Source organism: Anser cygnoides, chromosome 1, assembly GCF_040182565.1.
Source record: "Anser cygnoides isolate HZ-2024a breed goose chromosome 1, Taihu_goose_T2T_genome, whole genome shotgun sequence".
Taxonomy (NCBI): Eukaryota; Metazoa; Chordata; class Aves; order Anseriformes; family Anatidae; genus Anser; species Anser cygnoides.
The window spans coordinates 200,954,754-200,969,297 of record NC_089873.1 but is presented as its reverse complement, the minus strand read 5'-3'; positions in this window follow the sequence as shown (position 1 = coordinate 200,969,297).

Below are 14,544 nucleotides of genomic sequence, written 5' to 3'. Positions count from 1 at the left end.
GGAGAAATGGGGAGAAAGGGGGAGAGATGGACACGCTGGAACGAGCCTGGTGAAGGACTACGAGGGAGACTGAGGGTTTGGGCTACCTGTCACACAAAGAGAGGCTGCAAGAGGAGGGAGTCTTCATCCTGGAGAAGGGATGGCTCAGGGCAATCTTGTTAACGTGTATTAATAGCTGATGGCGGGGGGAGAAAAGAAGACAGGGCCAGATTCTTCTCAGTGGTGCCCAGTGACAGGACAAGAGCTGACAGCCCTGTTCCCATCCTGCTGTATGCAGCACAGGCACTGGGTGTTCTCTCCTTTTGATTGTCTTCCAGAAGCCCCCCCAAAATGCATGCTGTTCTTTCAGAAAAGCTGGGATAGCACAAGATAGGCAGAAACATGATTTGAAAACATATAAACGCCCCAATCCTGAAAACTGATCCTCGCGCAAAGATGGATGCTGCCAGGAGAGCCACCCCATGACTAATAAAAGGGTCGTACAGAGTGGTGGCGCTTCTGTAATTATTCCAATGCTTCTCCTCATGTTTCCCTCTCCTGAATATTTCCATAGTGTGGTGTGTAGAAGAGATAGACACCTTGGTCTGTGCATTAGCTCTCTTCATGGGTGAGAGGAAAAAGAGATTCCCTACCTTGTAGGGTAGGGTACCTTGCTGGGGCACCAAGGTTTGCCCGAGCCCCTCAGCCAAGGACTGAGCTAAGACCCATAAAGGGGATGCAACCTGCATGGACTCCAGGGCCCATCTTTCATTCAGGATGCAATAAAATCTCCGGTTTCCCTGACATCTGGTGCACCCCTTAAAGCTCAAGCAATGGGAATCGGGTGAAGGTACAGGGGAAGGAGAGGTCAGTGAGAACTCACTGCCAGAATATAGGCTCTGGCACACGTTTTGCAGCCTGCCTTGGTCTGGGCATGCCCTGGTGCTGGTGTGTCTGAGGGTGCAGAGGCACCTTACCTGTAAAAACAGCCTGTGAATTGCTGCCCCTCCACCCCATCTGTGTGAGCTGTTCCCGTGGTTCACCAGATCCCCTTTCTTCCATCAGGCCAGCATCATGCCTGTGATGAAAATGAGACCAGAACAAAAAGTCCTGCAATCCTTCTCCTAGGAGAGAACCCCAGTGGCAAGGTTTCTTCCTGACCCCATCTCTTCATGACGGTTTTATTTCTTAGAGCATTAAAGAAGGTTTCATGGTGATGTGACTTTACGTCATTACCCTTATTCATCTATTTAAACCTTTATGAAATTATTTTGAGGCTTTTGGCCCAGTGACCTGTTTTGGTAGCACAACATAAGGGGCATAGGCTTGAATAAAATGAATTGCACTTTGAGTAATTTAAAATGTATCCCGCCGGTTCCATCGATTTAATCTGCTCCATTGGAAAGACAGATGGTAGTCATGAAATTGAAATCCAGATCTCGAGCTCTTCCCAGATACTGTGAGTTTTGGCTTTGCAGTATAGGGCAAATATCCAGTCCTGGGATAAGAAGCGAGTGTGTTTTCAGCATCAATAATTAACAGCAACGAGATTTTGGATTCCACCTTTTTAAGGGGAAAATTATAAAACATCCAGATTAAAAACAAAGCCAACCAACTAAACAAACAAACAAAAATCAACAACAACAACAAAACACAAACCCCAAGCCTGTGCCTCAAGAAACACACTGCAACACAAGACAAAATGCTCAGTATTAAGGAAGTATTTAATCCAATTCAGAGACATAGGGCTGCTGTTGGGGACATGGGGCTGGGAAGGGAACCAGCCTGGTGGCTCCTGCCTCACATCACTACGGAGTTTCTCATTGCTCAGCTTTGCAGCTCGCACAGAAAGGGTCTGCTGCCTTAAAAACCATCACCAGTGCCTCTCCGGGCAACTTCTGCAACAAACCTTTGGCATGGAGGAGTTTGCTGCTGCTGGTCTGATTTCTCTCACCCTCGTGGGCTGGATGGCTTGAGGAAACCTACCAGTGACTGGTGAGGGGGGCCAGCTAGGCAGCTTGGATGGAGAATCATAGATTGGTTTGGGCTGGAAGGGACCATAAAGCCCACCCAGCTCCACCCCCCTGCCACGGGCAGGGACACCTCCCACCAGCCCAGGTTGCCCAAAGCCCCATCCAGCCTGGCCTTGAGCACCTCCAGGGATGGGGCATCCACAGCTTCTCTGGGCAGCCTGTGCCAGGGCCTCACCACCCTCTGAGGGAAGAATTTCCTCTGAACATCTAATTTAAATCTACTCTCTTTTAGTTTAAAACCATTCCCCCTTGTCTTGTCATTATCTGCCCAAGCAAAAAGTTGCTCTCCATCTTTTTTGTAAGCCTCCTATAAGTATTGAAAAGCTGCAATAAGTATGCCCCCACAAAGGCTGAATCCTCCTCCGCCTTTCCAAAAAGCAGAGGATTTTACTGCTTTACATGAGAAGCATCACTTTAGGGCTCTAAGGGCTTTAGAAAGACCATCCATGTCCTGAGCAGCGTTTGAACCCAGAGCTTCTTGCCCTACAGCACAAATCACTTGACTCCAAGGAGGACCTATAATGACCATGTGGTTCATTAGCAGCTAATCTAACCTAATTTAACCTCGGTGCTTGGGTTCTGGTGAGCCGCAGGGGGTCAGCACCCCCTGATTCCCCCCAGCACGTGGCTGCCTCCCAGCACCCCAAATGCCAAGGGGGGGCTCCAGCAGACCTCTCTTGCTGCTGGAGCAGCTAACCCAGAGAAACTTCCCCGGAAAGCCAGGTTGGGGCATTAATGCTGAGATTATTTACCTCGCCATATTCTTCACTCATTTTCCTAACGAAGCCTTTTATTGAAATCCTGTCCGACCACATTCAGATGGAGGTAGTGATACGCCACTCCGGGTTACAGAGGTTTCGTCCATTAGTCTTGCCCTTCTGGTTTTATTTTAATCAGTTTGCCAAGCAGCAGCTCTAGAAGCACGAGCATATCAAACAATAAGGCACCGGCTGCGAGGAATTAGTATTTCCTGGTTTAATTATAAAGTGCCCTTAAAGTAGCAGGCTTTGGGAATGATTTACAAGCATTGTGAAAGATTCATTTCACCACCCATACAGTGCTATTGACACCTGGAGATTTTTACAGCTCCATGCTTAGTTCCGGTATTTTTATTTTATTTTCCCCCTTCCCCTCAGTTATTTCCACCATTTTAAGGGTCCCCCCCCGCTCTCCTTTCCTCTTTGCTCTTTGAGAACCTCTCAAGTTTGTGTGGAAGGTCTGATTTCTTTTGCTGGTGTCATTAATAATGGAACAAAACCACATTAATGACTGCAACAGCAGTCAGATAGGAGCCAGAAAGCTCCTTTCAATCTCTAATATGCTGTATGAGTGCTCTGAAATGCTTTAGACAGAGCTTTGGTGGTTTTTTGATTTTTTTTCTCACCCTTTTCCTTCTGAACCAGTGACAGAAACATGCAGCAGAGGTACAGAAGGAAAAGAGGCAGCATCCTGCTGCACCCTCCTCTTTCACATGGAGTCGGCAGCCCAGGCTTGCCTTATTCCAGCCTTTTGGAAGTGGAGGGGACGTTTGTTGGGAGGACGAGGAGGTTTCAGTCTGTAAAAACATTCCTTCCTTCCACATGAGATGAAAAAAGCCCTTTGAAGTAGAAGCTGGCCAAATCTTTGTTCTGTGTGTCAGTGGTTTCTTTCTGCCTTTAATTATTTATTTATTTTTTTTGGCAGAGGTACGGCACAAAAAGCCCTTCTCTTACCCGAGATGAATCAATAGCTGTAACAGGAGAGACCCCGGCAGTCCTGGTCTGTCAGCATTCCTCCACTTTTTAAGCTATCTGAACTGATTCTCTGTGGTTTGAGGTCTGTGGTTTGGGAGGGGGGGAGGGAATAGAGGAAAAAAATAAAATGAAGTGAAATTCAACCTTGAAAGACGCAGAGATGTATACGTGAGGATGCACAGATGCTTCCCCATTTGGAAATAACATTTATCAAATCAGGGGTACTGAAAGCCCATATTCAGATGGGAATGTCTGGGTGGCTGCACTGCCCACGAGGCACTGCTCAGGGTCAGGGATGAAGCAGGCGATGGCTATGTGGCATTAAAACTTTACCACCAGGAATATCCTCACCCCTCCACACCCTTCTGAAATACAGAGATCACAATGCCCCCTTGGGAAGCCAAGGCACGGAGTTGCTGGTTTCTGGGAAGCTTGTGGCAGAAGCCCCAGCTTTCCTGAGTCTCTGGGGTCACCTCCAGAAGGTGCGGCAAGGGCACTGTGTGCAGCCAGCACTGTGACAATGGCTGTGGGCTCGTGCTGTGGTAGTAGGACATGTTATATCATCGCTGCAATTCATTGAGCTCCTCGTTAGTGGGTTTTTCTCTTTCTGTCTTCCTTCCCTCTTTTTGGTCCTGTTCATCACGCACAGTGCAAGCGCCTGCAGATGATGTCTAAGACACTGGGACAGAAATCATCGAGGTGAGACGTGGTTCATGCACTACAAACCATGCCAGGAGAAAAAGCTTCACCCAGGGAAGCAGCTACTGCACCAATCGGGGCAGGCGTGGCGACCGTGAAAACCTACCCAAATCCTGCAAAAGGAGAAGTGAATCTTGCTTGTCTGGAGGAGCTGGCTGCAGAGGCTTTCTGGTACGGATCTGCCGTCAAGATGCTCCCAGAGGCAATGGCTACATCCGTGCATCGCTGTTACCAAAGCTACTGGGGTGGGATTTCCAGCCTGGTGTGGCTGTTGTGCATCTCCTGGGAGCTTGGGGGTGCTGCGCCTGCAGACACAGGCATGCTGTCTCTCCCAGGCAGCTGTATTATGTGCCACCTGAAGGCTTGTTCCTCAGATTTTATAGTCCAGCTCTATAAATAGAGCAGCTTAAAAAATTCCAGGCATCACATACATCAATCGCTGGTAAATCTATTCTGTGTCAAAATCTAGTTCTGGTTCATCTAATTTGATGACTTTTTCATCAAGAATTTGAATCCTATATGCTGAATATTTTCGGGATTCTTTTCCCAGGGCTAGGCTCCACAATCCCTACTCTCTTTCCTCTCTTGGTTTTTATTCAACAGTGAGGCTCTCACCCAGTAAATGGGAGATGCAGGTCAATTGTGGACATTTCTGGGGAGGTGGGATGGAGGAGATATGGATATCCAGTACTTTTACCCTGAAACATTAACCCCACAAAACAAAGTAGGTCTTAATTTCAAAAAACAAAGACAAAATAATGCCAGGAAAATAACAGTGCATTTCTAATTAAATAATATTTATGCTCCAGTTTGGTCATGACACCAGAAGGTCAGTAGTCATATAACCCTTCACCTGACATCCGTATCTGAAGTTATTGTCTATTGTATAAATAAAAGAGCCTAGCTAGTTTAACACCACACACAAAAAAAGATATAAAAGCATCTTTTATCACAATCATCTAACCATTCCCAAGGATGCTCTAGTTCTACGTCGCTGATCCATGGTGCTTTGCATTATTCATTAGTAGCAGTGTAAATATTTTCAGATGCAGAAATGGCACATCTATCCAATGTGTGCAGAATGAAAACCATCTCAAAAAAAATCACAAATACAAAAAGAGACTCTTATATCTTCCTTTTCCCCTGTGATTTTTGTTTTTCTCCTCTCCATTACCAGACTAGGACAAGGTTTTGTCATCCCGAATCCTGGGATGTCCCAGGAGCTCAAGCCCCTCTCTCCCTTCTCTAATTCAGTCGCTGTCCTAAGATGCAGGGGTAGTGATGTGCACAGATTGGGTGAGAAGTTAAAAAGAATTTATCCTGAGTTATAATTAAGCAAGGCAATAATTAAGCATGATTAAACTAGTCTAGTTTAAATGGACCATTTAAATATCTCAATAGCTCTTTTTATGTGGATCACCCGATCACCTCTCTGTTTCATTTGGTGTAAATTTGGTGCAAAGAATTTCCTTGGACCTGTCCTCATGGCTCCCTAGTTTGGACGTGGCACCTGTGGGGGGAAGCTGGGAATAGGCAGCCCCAAACCAAATCGAGTCAAGCCCATCCAGCCTTGCAGAATGACCGCTGAAGCATTTTAGGCATGTGGCCTTTTGAATAATGGCCACGATTGAGCAACACGTGTAATTATGGTGTCTCCTGTGGCAGCAAATGTGGGTAACTCGGGGCACTCACAGCTCAGCCCCTTGCACATGCAGCAGGGGTGGTTTCCTCCTGGAGCACCACGGATGTCCCCAAGTCAATTAGAGCTTGGCTCCAGCTCCCCACCTCAGCCTGTGTGTGGGGACAACTTGGGAACTGCCCCGAACATACCAGAGGTGGAAACTTCATTTTTTTTTAGCCTCTAATTTGTAGGAGCGTGGTGTGGGTAGGTGGCTGCTGGAGGAGGTCTTGCAGCACCATCACAGGTGGCAGAAGACCTTCCAATAATGCACACGGTGACCTGGGGTGGGCTGTGGGCACCGTGTCCCAAAGTCCTCCTTTGGGTGGACTCCCCAGCAAGACCTTTTGGGAGGTACACTTCGTTCCAGCAAGTGGCAGGCGATGGTGCCTGCTGGCAGCCTGTATCTCCAGGTGAGGACAATTCTGGGGATGCTGCACTTAGGGTGCAGGGAATGGCAGGCTCCTAAAAGGAAGCAGTAGCTTGTGTTACTTGGGGCTGCTCTTAGGTGGTGCTAGAGAGTAAATAATTAACACTGCAATTTGGGTGTCCGTATGGGGAGTTCAAAGAAATCTGTCCCTAAAACATTTTGTGAAGAGTGGTGGGAGGGTTGACTCAACACTATTACAGCAAGGCACATCTCACAGGACATGCCAGGGCTGCAGGGCTTAAGGGAAAAGAATCTTAAATGATCCTAACTTTTTTGTACTTTCTCAAAACCTGATTTGAAGAATAAGACTCCCCATGTCCATCTGTTAAAAGTAAGCATCCTTTCCTACTGGGGTGTTTCATTGTCCTGGCACATACTGCATTTGGATAAGGGCTCTCGGACATGGTGTTTGCTTTACAAAAACAAAGGTGTAGAACCTAGAATATAGTCCTTCATAACAACAGGTATATGATGCTGGTGGACTGCACAGTGGAAGTATAACGAGAAGTTTCAGGATTTACCTCCAACCAGCCAGTTTCACATTTTGCTGGTGGTTTCACCAGTACTGTGCCGGTCTGCAGACATTGTCTCCACTGCAAAGATAGAAGCAGGGTCTAACGTGGCCAAAACTATGATCCATATTGCAAGCTGTTGCCTTTTATACACTCTTCCCTGGCTGTGGTCTTGCCACCCTGTGGGGTTTATCTAGAGACTCCAAGAATGGGCCACCCAGCAGCAGTGCAGCTGCTCAGCCCCAAGGGCTTGTCCAAAGCCCCAGGACTTACTGGGGCTTCAGGTACGTGCTGTGACCCTCCTGTGCAGACCTCGCTGCAAGACCATGCCCTCAGTCTGTGCTATGTTTCCTGGATCAAATCATCCTGATGAAGTGAATGGGAGTACTTCCATAAATCCAGTTACACATGGAATTAAAAGAAGTGCTTGGTCCCAAGGACAGCAAGCAGGAGCACTTCATCTGGTGCTCTCAAAAGATTTGCCCAGCCTTCATCTACTTCCAGCAGACTTCAAACATTTTCTGTAGGTTTCTTTTCTATTTCAAACATCCAAACAATTCTCTGAACCTGGAAGGGCTTTGGAAAGGTGGTCTCAATGAATTGATGTAGAAACTGCAATGCAGCTACAGAGAAAAAAGGATTGTTATTCCTTCTGCGTTTAGCTCTGAGCCTCTTAAATGTTTGATGTTTGGTTCCTGCTTTGGCAAAACCCGTTGCAGGGCTGTGGAGGACCCGTGTTTTAGTTGGACGAACTAAAGGAGCCCCAGGGCAGAGATTGCAGGTTTGATTTCAGCCTCATTTCCACTTTCCTTCACAGTCTTGTTCCCAGACAGGTGTGTGCAAAGGTGAGTTTCCTCCTGTTTAGGGAGTTATATAGCCTGGGCAGCTTCAGCCAAGTTGAGCTAGGTCTATCTTGATGGGATTGAACTGTTATCTTTCATAGGCTGCATGCAAAACTGCATGAATTCATGCTAAGGGGGCATTATGTCAGGGCACAATTTCTCTGTGGCCTTTGGGGACTGCAGTGCTGCCCAGGCCATCTTGAGATCTTGTCTCAAACCAGCAACGTCCATCCAAGAAGAAGCTACACATCAGTAGTGCACAAAATAACTTACTTCTGGAAACCAAATACCTCTATTTAATGTCCATTGTATAGGTCTTTGTCCATAAAATGTTTCCTATACTTAGACTTAGTAACCAGGTGGTGAGGTCAAGAAATTAAAAAATCAAAAAAGCCACTTCAGTACTTAAATGGACTCCTTTTTCTTTATCTCTGTTTCTCTACCCAAATACATTATTACAAGTGCATAATATTCCAGGTCCAGTGTGCATGATATTTGACAATCCTGTTTCTTTCTGTTTCTTTCTGTTTCCTCTTTGTGGCTCTTCTGTTTTTCTTGTTTCCTTCCCTGTTCCCTGAACTCTCAAACTGGCAGGGTTTCCTACCTGTTCCTTCCTAATTCCATCTAATACGATAATCATCAACTACAGAGTTAATCTTTGCAATTCATTATCATAGTTAGGCTTGGAAACTTAGTATGATTAAGGGACGTGCAGGAGAATCAATCTCTGCTCGGCATCGTTTCAAAGCATCCTACTCAGTACTGCTCCATATCAATCATCAGACTGTGCTCATCCTGTTCTGAATTGAACCCTGTCCAGAGGTTCATTATGTGATGTACAACACAACAGTGCACAGTTCATCAAAAAATGTAGAAACGTGGAAAAGTTGGAAGTTTTTCAGTTTGCTTTTGCTTCATAGGGTACATTTTTTCTCCCATTCTGTGATTAGGTCAAGGTCTGTTATTTCTGAATTAAAAGCACAGCTGAACTTGTGAAATAAATCTCACATGTCTATTAAAGAAAACCCTGTCATGCCCTTCCTGCAATACAGTGCAAGTATCACAGTCTGTAGCTGCATAGCAAGAATCCCAGAGTTGTAAATATGCTTCAAATTTTAATCCCACTTTCTTCTTTTTTAATAATCACACTCTCTCCCATGTCTTTGCAAAGATAACGCGGGATTCAGAATACAGGGTTTCTGCTGACGTAGGACCAATTTATATAGGAATCCAAGACTCATTATGGTCTTGACTTCATCTCCATGGCTGGGGTTCAGGTGTCATAGCAATGCTCTGAGCATTCAGTGGCATTAAGCTAAAAGTGGCAGTGGTTGCCTGGATGGTTGCCCATCTCCAGCCCTGAGTTCAGGGTCGGGAGAAGTAAGGAACAGAAAGCATCACTGGGGTTTTCTGATCTGAATGTTGGGCAGGACGCCACATTCAGAGCTCCCCTGAACGAAAGTTATCCTCCTTAAAACAGAGGATAACTTTCAGAAAAGCTTCCAATTTCACTGTAGCATTTTCAGTGATGAAGAATCCACCTCAGTCCTTGGCAAATTGCTCTTACATTTAATGGACCCTACAGTTTAAAAAGCTGAGCCTTGTTTGTAGTCTGAATTTTTTTAGTTTTGACTTCCAGCTATGGTCCCTTCCAACCTCAACCATTCTGTAATCTTGCCAAAAGCTCTGTGAGAGAAAAGAGACATCAAAGTAGCAGGAACATGCTTTTTGAGTGATTCATCTCATCTGTCTTTCAACATTACAATGCATAACACCATTCGGGGCTTCTTTTCAGGCAGCATCTGTACTCAATATTAGTCTGTGGTTCACCTGATCTTTCTATAGACATCTGTGTTAGACTGTCCATTAGCCCATACTGAAGTGCATCTGATTTGTTTGGCCAGCTGAGGACACAAAGTGGGCTGCTTTTCATTGCTTCCCCAGTCATCGAGAAATGCAGTTCAATCGCATAGTGCCAAGAATCAGCCTCACTAAAGATTCAGATACTGGATGACAATTTTGTACGTGTAATTACATTTCAGGACCTCTCAGTTAGCCAGTTAATCTACCTAATGTACACAGCATTGATTTTTTTACTGTTCTTGTTTCTTAATCAAATTGCCATCTGATATCAACACAGATGGTCCGCAGAAGATGAAGTCTAAAAATGTCAAGGAAACCCAAGACGATGGAAGCCTCAGGGCATCACGGTGCTAGCCCAAGAGATGGTGGCATGCTGCCCAGGTGCTGGTGTTTGCTGCTTCAAGTATGTCTACTGGAAGCATTTCATCCTCTCTGTTCACTCCCAGGTCCTGGGCCACTGCTTGTCAATGTTGCATGAGTGCTAGTGCATTCTCAGGATCTTTTTTGGCGTGGACCAACTGGTTTCTTCCAACCCAAAACTCATCTGCCATTCTGGAGAGAGTTCACTCCAGACCACTCTGAAGAGCTGAAACTGAGCTAGGGGCCCAGGACTGCTCCACCATGCAGCATCATTTAGTCCTGTAGACACAGCCTTTGAGCCCCCTGGGTCCTCTCCCTGGCCCACGGGACCAGCACAAGCAATGTTCAAGGGGCTCTTCATCTCCCTTAGGGCAGCCGACCAAAACCCTGTCTGACCACTAATTTAATCTGTTTCCCATTTTTAGAATCTTTCTGTTCATTGTCATGAACAAACTGCAACAGCACCAGGAGCCTTGAAGACTCCTTATCACATTTATATTCACATCGATGGCCCAGACTGTTCTGGCCTTTTTTCCCCAGCTTTTGTTAGTTTTTGTAAACAAGGGCATTCAGTGCAAGCTAAACTGGACTTCTGTTATCTTGGACAATTTTCTGTCCTCTGTACAGCAATAAAAACACAGTTTTAGGAAAAATTTAAAATGAAAACTTTCTAGGATTTAACTGCTTGTTATTATTGATGACTAAAGTGAGAAGGAAAGGAGCCCCTGTGCAGCCCACCAAAGGGATGCTGCTGCTGGAGTTCAGTTTCTTTATCCTGCCATGAAACTGGCATTGTATTCTTCTAGGGTCTCCGTCACAGAGGAGAGAAGGCACCTCTGGAAATTCCTCAGTCCAAACCTTAGCTCAGAGCAGGATCAGTGAGAACAGCTTGCTGAGACTTGTGTCCAGTTGGTTTTGAATATCGCCAAGGATAAAGACTGCACAACCTCTTTGGGCAACCTGTGCCACTGCCTCACCCTCACAGTGAAAAAACTTTTCTTAGGGATTATCTCGTACTTCAGTTTGTGCCTGTTGGCTCTTGTCCTGTCACTGGGCACCACTGAGAAGAATCTGGCCCTGTCTTCTTTTCTCCCCCCGCCATCAGCTATTAATACACGGTAACAAGATTGCCCTGAGCCATCCCTTCTCCAGGATGAAGACTCCCTCCTCTTGCAGCCTCTCTTTGCGTGACAGGTACTCCAAACCCTCAATCTCCCTCATAGTCCTTCACCAGGCTCGTTCCAGCGTGGCCATCTCTCCCCTTTTCTCCCCTTTTCTTCCCTTGTCCAGGTGCCTGGCCGTGCAGCCAGCTCTCCGTGCACCTCGCTCTCTGCTTCCCTAACCCCAACCCCATCAGCGTGCCCGTGGGGATGTTGTGGAGGCAGCATCTAAGGCCTTGCTCGAGTCACGAGAAGGAACCACCAGTGGTGCGGGGCTGGGAGTCCAGCTGGCCAGCAAACTGCCCTCCAGCTCTGACCAGAAGCTCATGGAAAACCAGTGCTCTCCAGGTATAATGGGGCTTTCTCCTCAAAATCCTTCCTGGAGTCACCTAAAGTGCTGTCCCTCCCTGAGGGTTTGGAAATGTGGAGCACAGGGGAATTCAATGAGTAGCCTAAGGCATATTGTCCATAAATAGGAAATACATTTTAGGCACATACACCATATAGACTTGCCATATATACTGATTCTTCTTAAGCTTGTTTGATGTTGAAGACATTTGTTCACAATTCTCTGTCTGGCACACAGAACCTCACTCAGGTTCACATTTTTCTCCTTGGTTTGATTATTCCAGGCAGCCCAGATTCCAGTTGCAAAGATACACTACCTGAGGGTCAAAGAAAGCCACCTACTGCTGCAGCGGTGTTTCCATCCCTGGGGATGATGGCTGGCATAGAAGCTTTAAGAATCAGCAAAGTGAGATTTTTTTCTTTTATTTATTTATTTTTCAGTGTGCCCGTGGGGATGTTGTGGGAGGCAGCATCAAAGGCCTTGCTCGAGTCATGAGGAGGAACCGTGAAGCCTGAGAACTGCGAGGGAAGATTGGAGTGTGGCATGTGGGGATAAAGTCAGAGAGCATGGCATTTCTGTGGAAACGAAGGAAAGTTCATCCAGGCCCCACACAGCCCATAGCTCATGTGGAAGTATCTTTTTTACCGTGTTAGGAATGTCTGACAAACCTGTGAGTGTTTCTTGGCTCCCTGGCTGGTCCCCAGCTGATACTCCCGTGAGGACACATTTAGGAGTTCCCAAAACTGAGCAGAAGTGAGAAGGGGAAGAGGTACAGATTTCCCTTGTGAGGTCTCATATTCCTATTTTTCTCATTTATGTAAACCAGACATCTACGAATGCCTAATGAGGAACTAGGGATAGTTCCTATCAGTATAGGAACTTATTTATATATATATCAGGGATAAATATATATATATATATATATATACACACATCAGGGATATGCACTGGAAACCAAACACTTCCCAAATTGCATTTTTTTTTCCAAAAAGATAGGATATGATTAACCTTAAAAATGTCAGAAAAAGGCAGTAGCTTTTTTTTTCTTTCTTTTTTCTTTTCTTTTTTCTTTTTTTTCCCAGTGGACAGGGAAAAGTTAATGAAAACTGGAACTGTACAGAGATCGTGTCATGGGCATATTTAGGATGCAAAGGAGGCAAACCCACAAATGGAGGGGCTAATTGGGGCCCTACAGTGTCCAAGCAAATTATTATTATTATTTTTTTTATGAAGAGGGGGCAAAGAAACAAAGGGTATAGTGAACTGGAGGCAGAAACCTGTGAGATGAATGATTTCACTGGGTCATTATCCCCTGTGCTGGCAGCACCTCAAGGACATTGGGTGTGCTGGACTGGAACAACTAGGCATTTTGTCATTAAGTATAGGCTAGAATTGCTTTTATATTTATTTTACTTGCAGCTAATTTCTTTCAAAACTTTGCCTGACCTTGATGAATGTTTTCCTTTTAAGCTTGCTGGGGGATGTTCTGAGGAGGGAGTCATATAAGGATGGAAAATGGTAAACATTCGGGAGAGTTACAGTCATTGTGTCTTTGCCATTTCAGTCTCTCCACGCGAAGCAGTGTTTCAGCAGTATGAAATTCAGAGGAGCTTTGTAAGGGCAAAGTGTCTCTGCTGAGCGTGCCAGATACCCCCCACAGCATTAAAGATGTTCCTATTTGAACACGCTGAGAGTCTTCTGCGGTGATGCTGGGTGGTGACGTGACCGTGGTGGTGATGCTCGTCAGCAATGTTCTACCTCACAGGGCTGGACTTCGGTGCTGCCTTGGGAAGCTGGGGATCTACTGCCTGCCAGGAAAAATGCCTGATTTAATACCAAGCTTGAGGACTCTGCAGTGGAACAGCTGGAGAAGTTTGACACAGTGGTGAAGAGAAAAGATATGTCCGGATCATAGAATCATAGAATCATTAGGGTTGGAAAAGACCGCCAAGATCATCTGGTCCAACCATCACCCTGCCACCAATGTCACCCACTAAACCACGTCCCTAAGCACCACGTCCAACCTTTCCTTGAACACCCCCAGGGACGGTGACACCACCACTTCCCTGGGCAACCCGTCCCAATGCCTTACTGCTCCTTCTGAGGAGAAAGATCTAATCATTTGCCCTTCAGAGCTGCTGGGTAGGGTGGTCTGTGAATGGGATGCTGGCCTTGACATGAGGAATTTGGAGTTTCATTCTTATTCGGGACATGCAGCAGGCCCTTATGCAAAGTGCATTGGGAAAGTTTTGGTCTGCTCCACACAGAGAGATGTCCAGCACCCAAACTAGGTCATCCCGAAATCAGGGGAGTATTCCTGAATGAGCTATAGCAACTGTGATTTAACAAGAGCCTGGTTCTTCTGGCGCTGAAGTAATGATAGCTTTGGTGTCTCCCTTAGCTAAGCACGACCTCACATGCTCCCTCTCAAATCACTGGTGTGGAAGATTTCAGTGGGTGACTGCCTAGGGCTTTTAATTTTCCAAACATTTGTTTTTGTGCTTTCTAAACACACATTTCAATTAATGACAGTCTCTAGAGATATAGGAAAGAATTTCTGGACTTGATTTAACAAAGCGTATCAACAGGACTGCTGTATACAGGTGTCTACCAACACGAGGGTGGAGCACAAGGTACTGTGATAATCTTTCTGATGAAGAGCAGAATCTCCATCTTGCTGAGGATGATGCTGGGGAAGGCATTTTAAAGGATGCTCTCCATGGAGGGCAGTGATCAAGGCTGCATCTAGAGCCCAGGGCTGCCGGTCCTCGTCCCAAGTCACTGCACCTTGCCTTGGTATAGTTCAGAGTAGCGTGTGGCTCCTCACTGAGTTTGCTGCAGGAGTGGGTGGTGGCAGCAGCATCGCTTTACACCATGTGTGTGCACAGTGTGTGCTGGACACAACT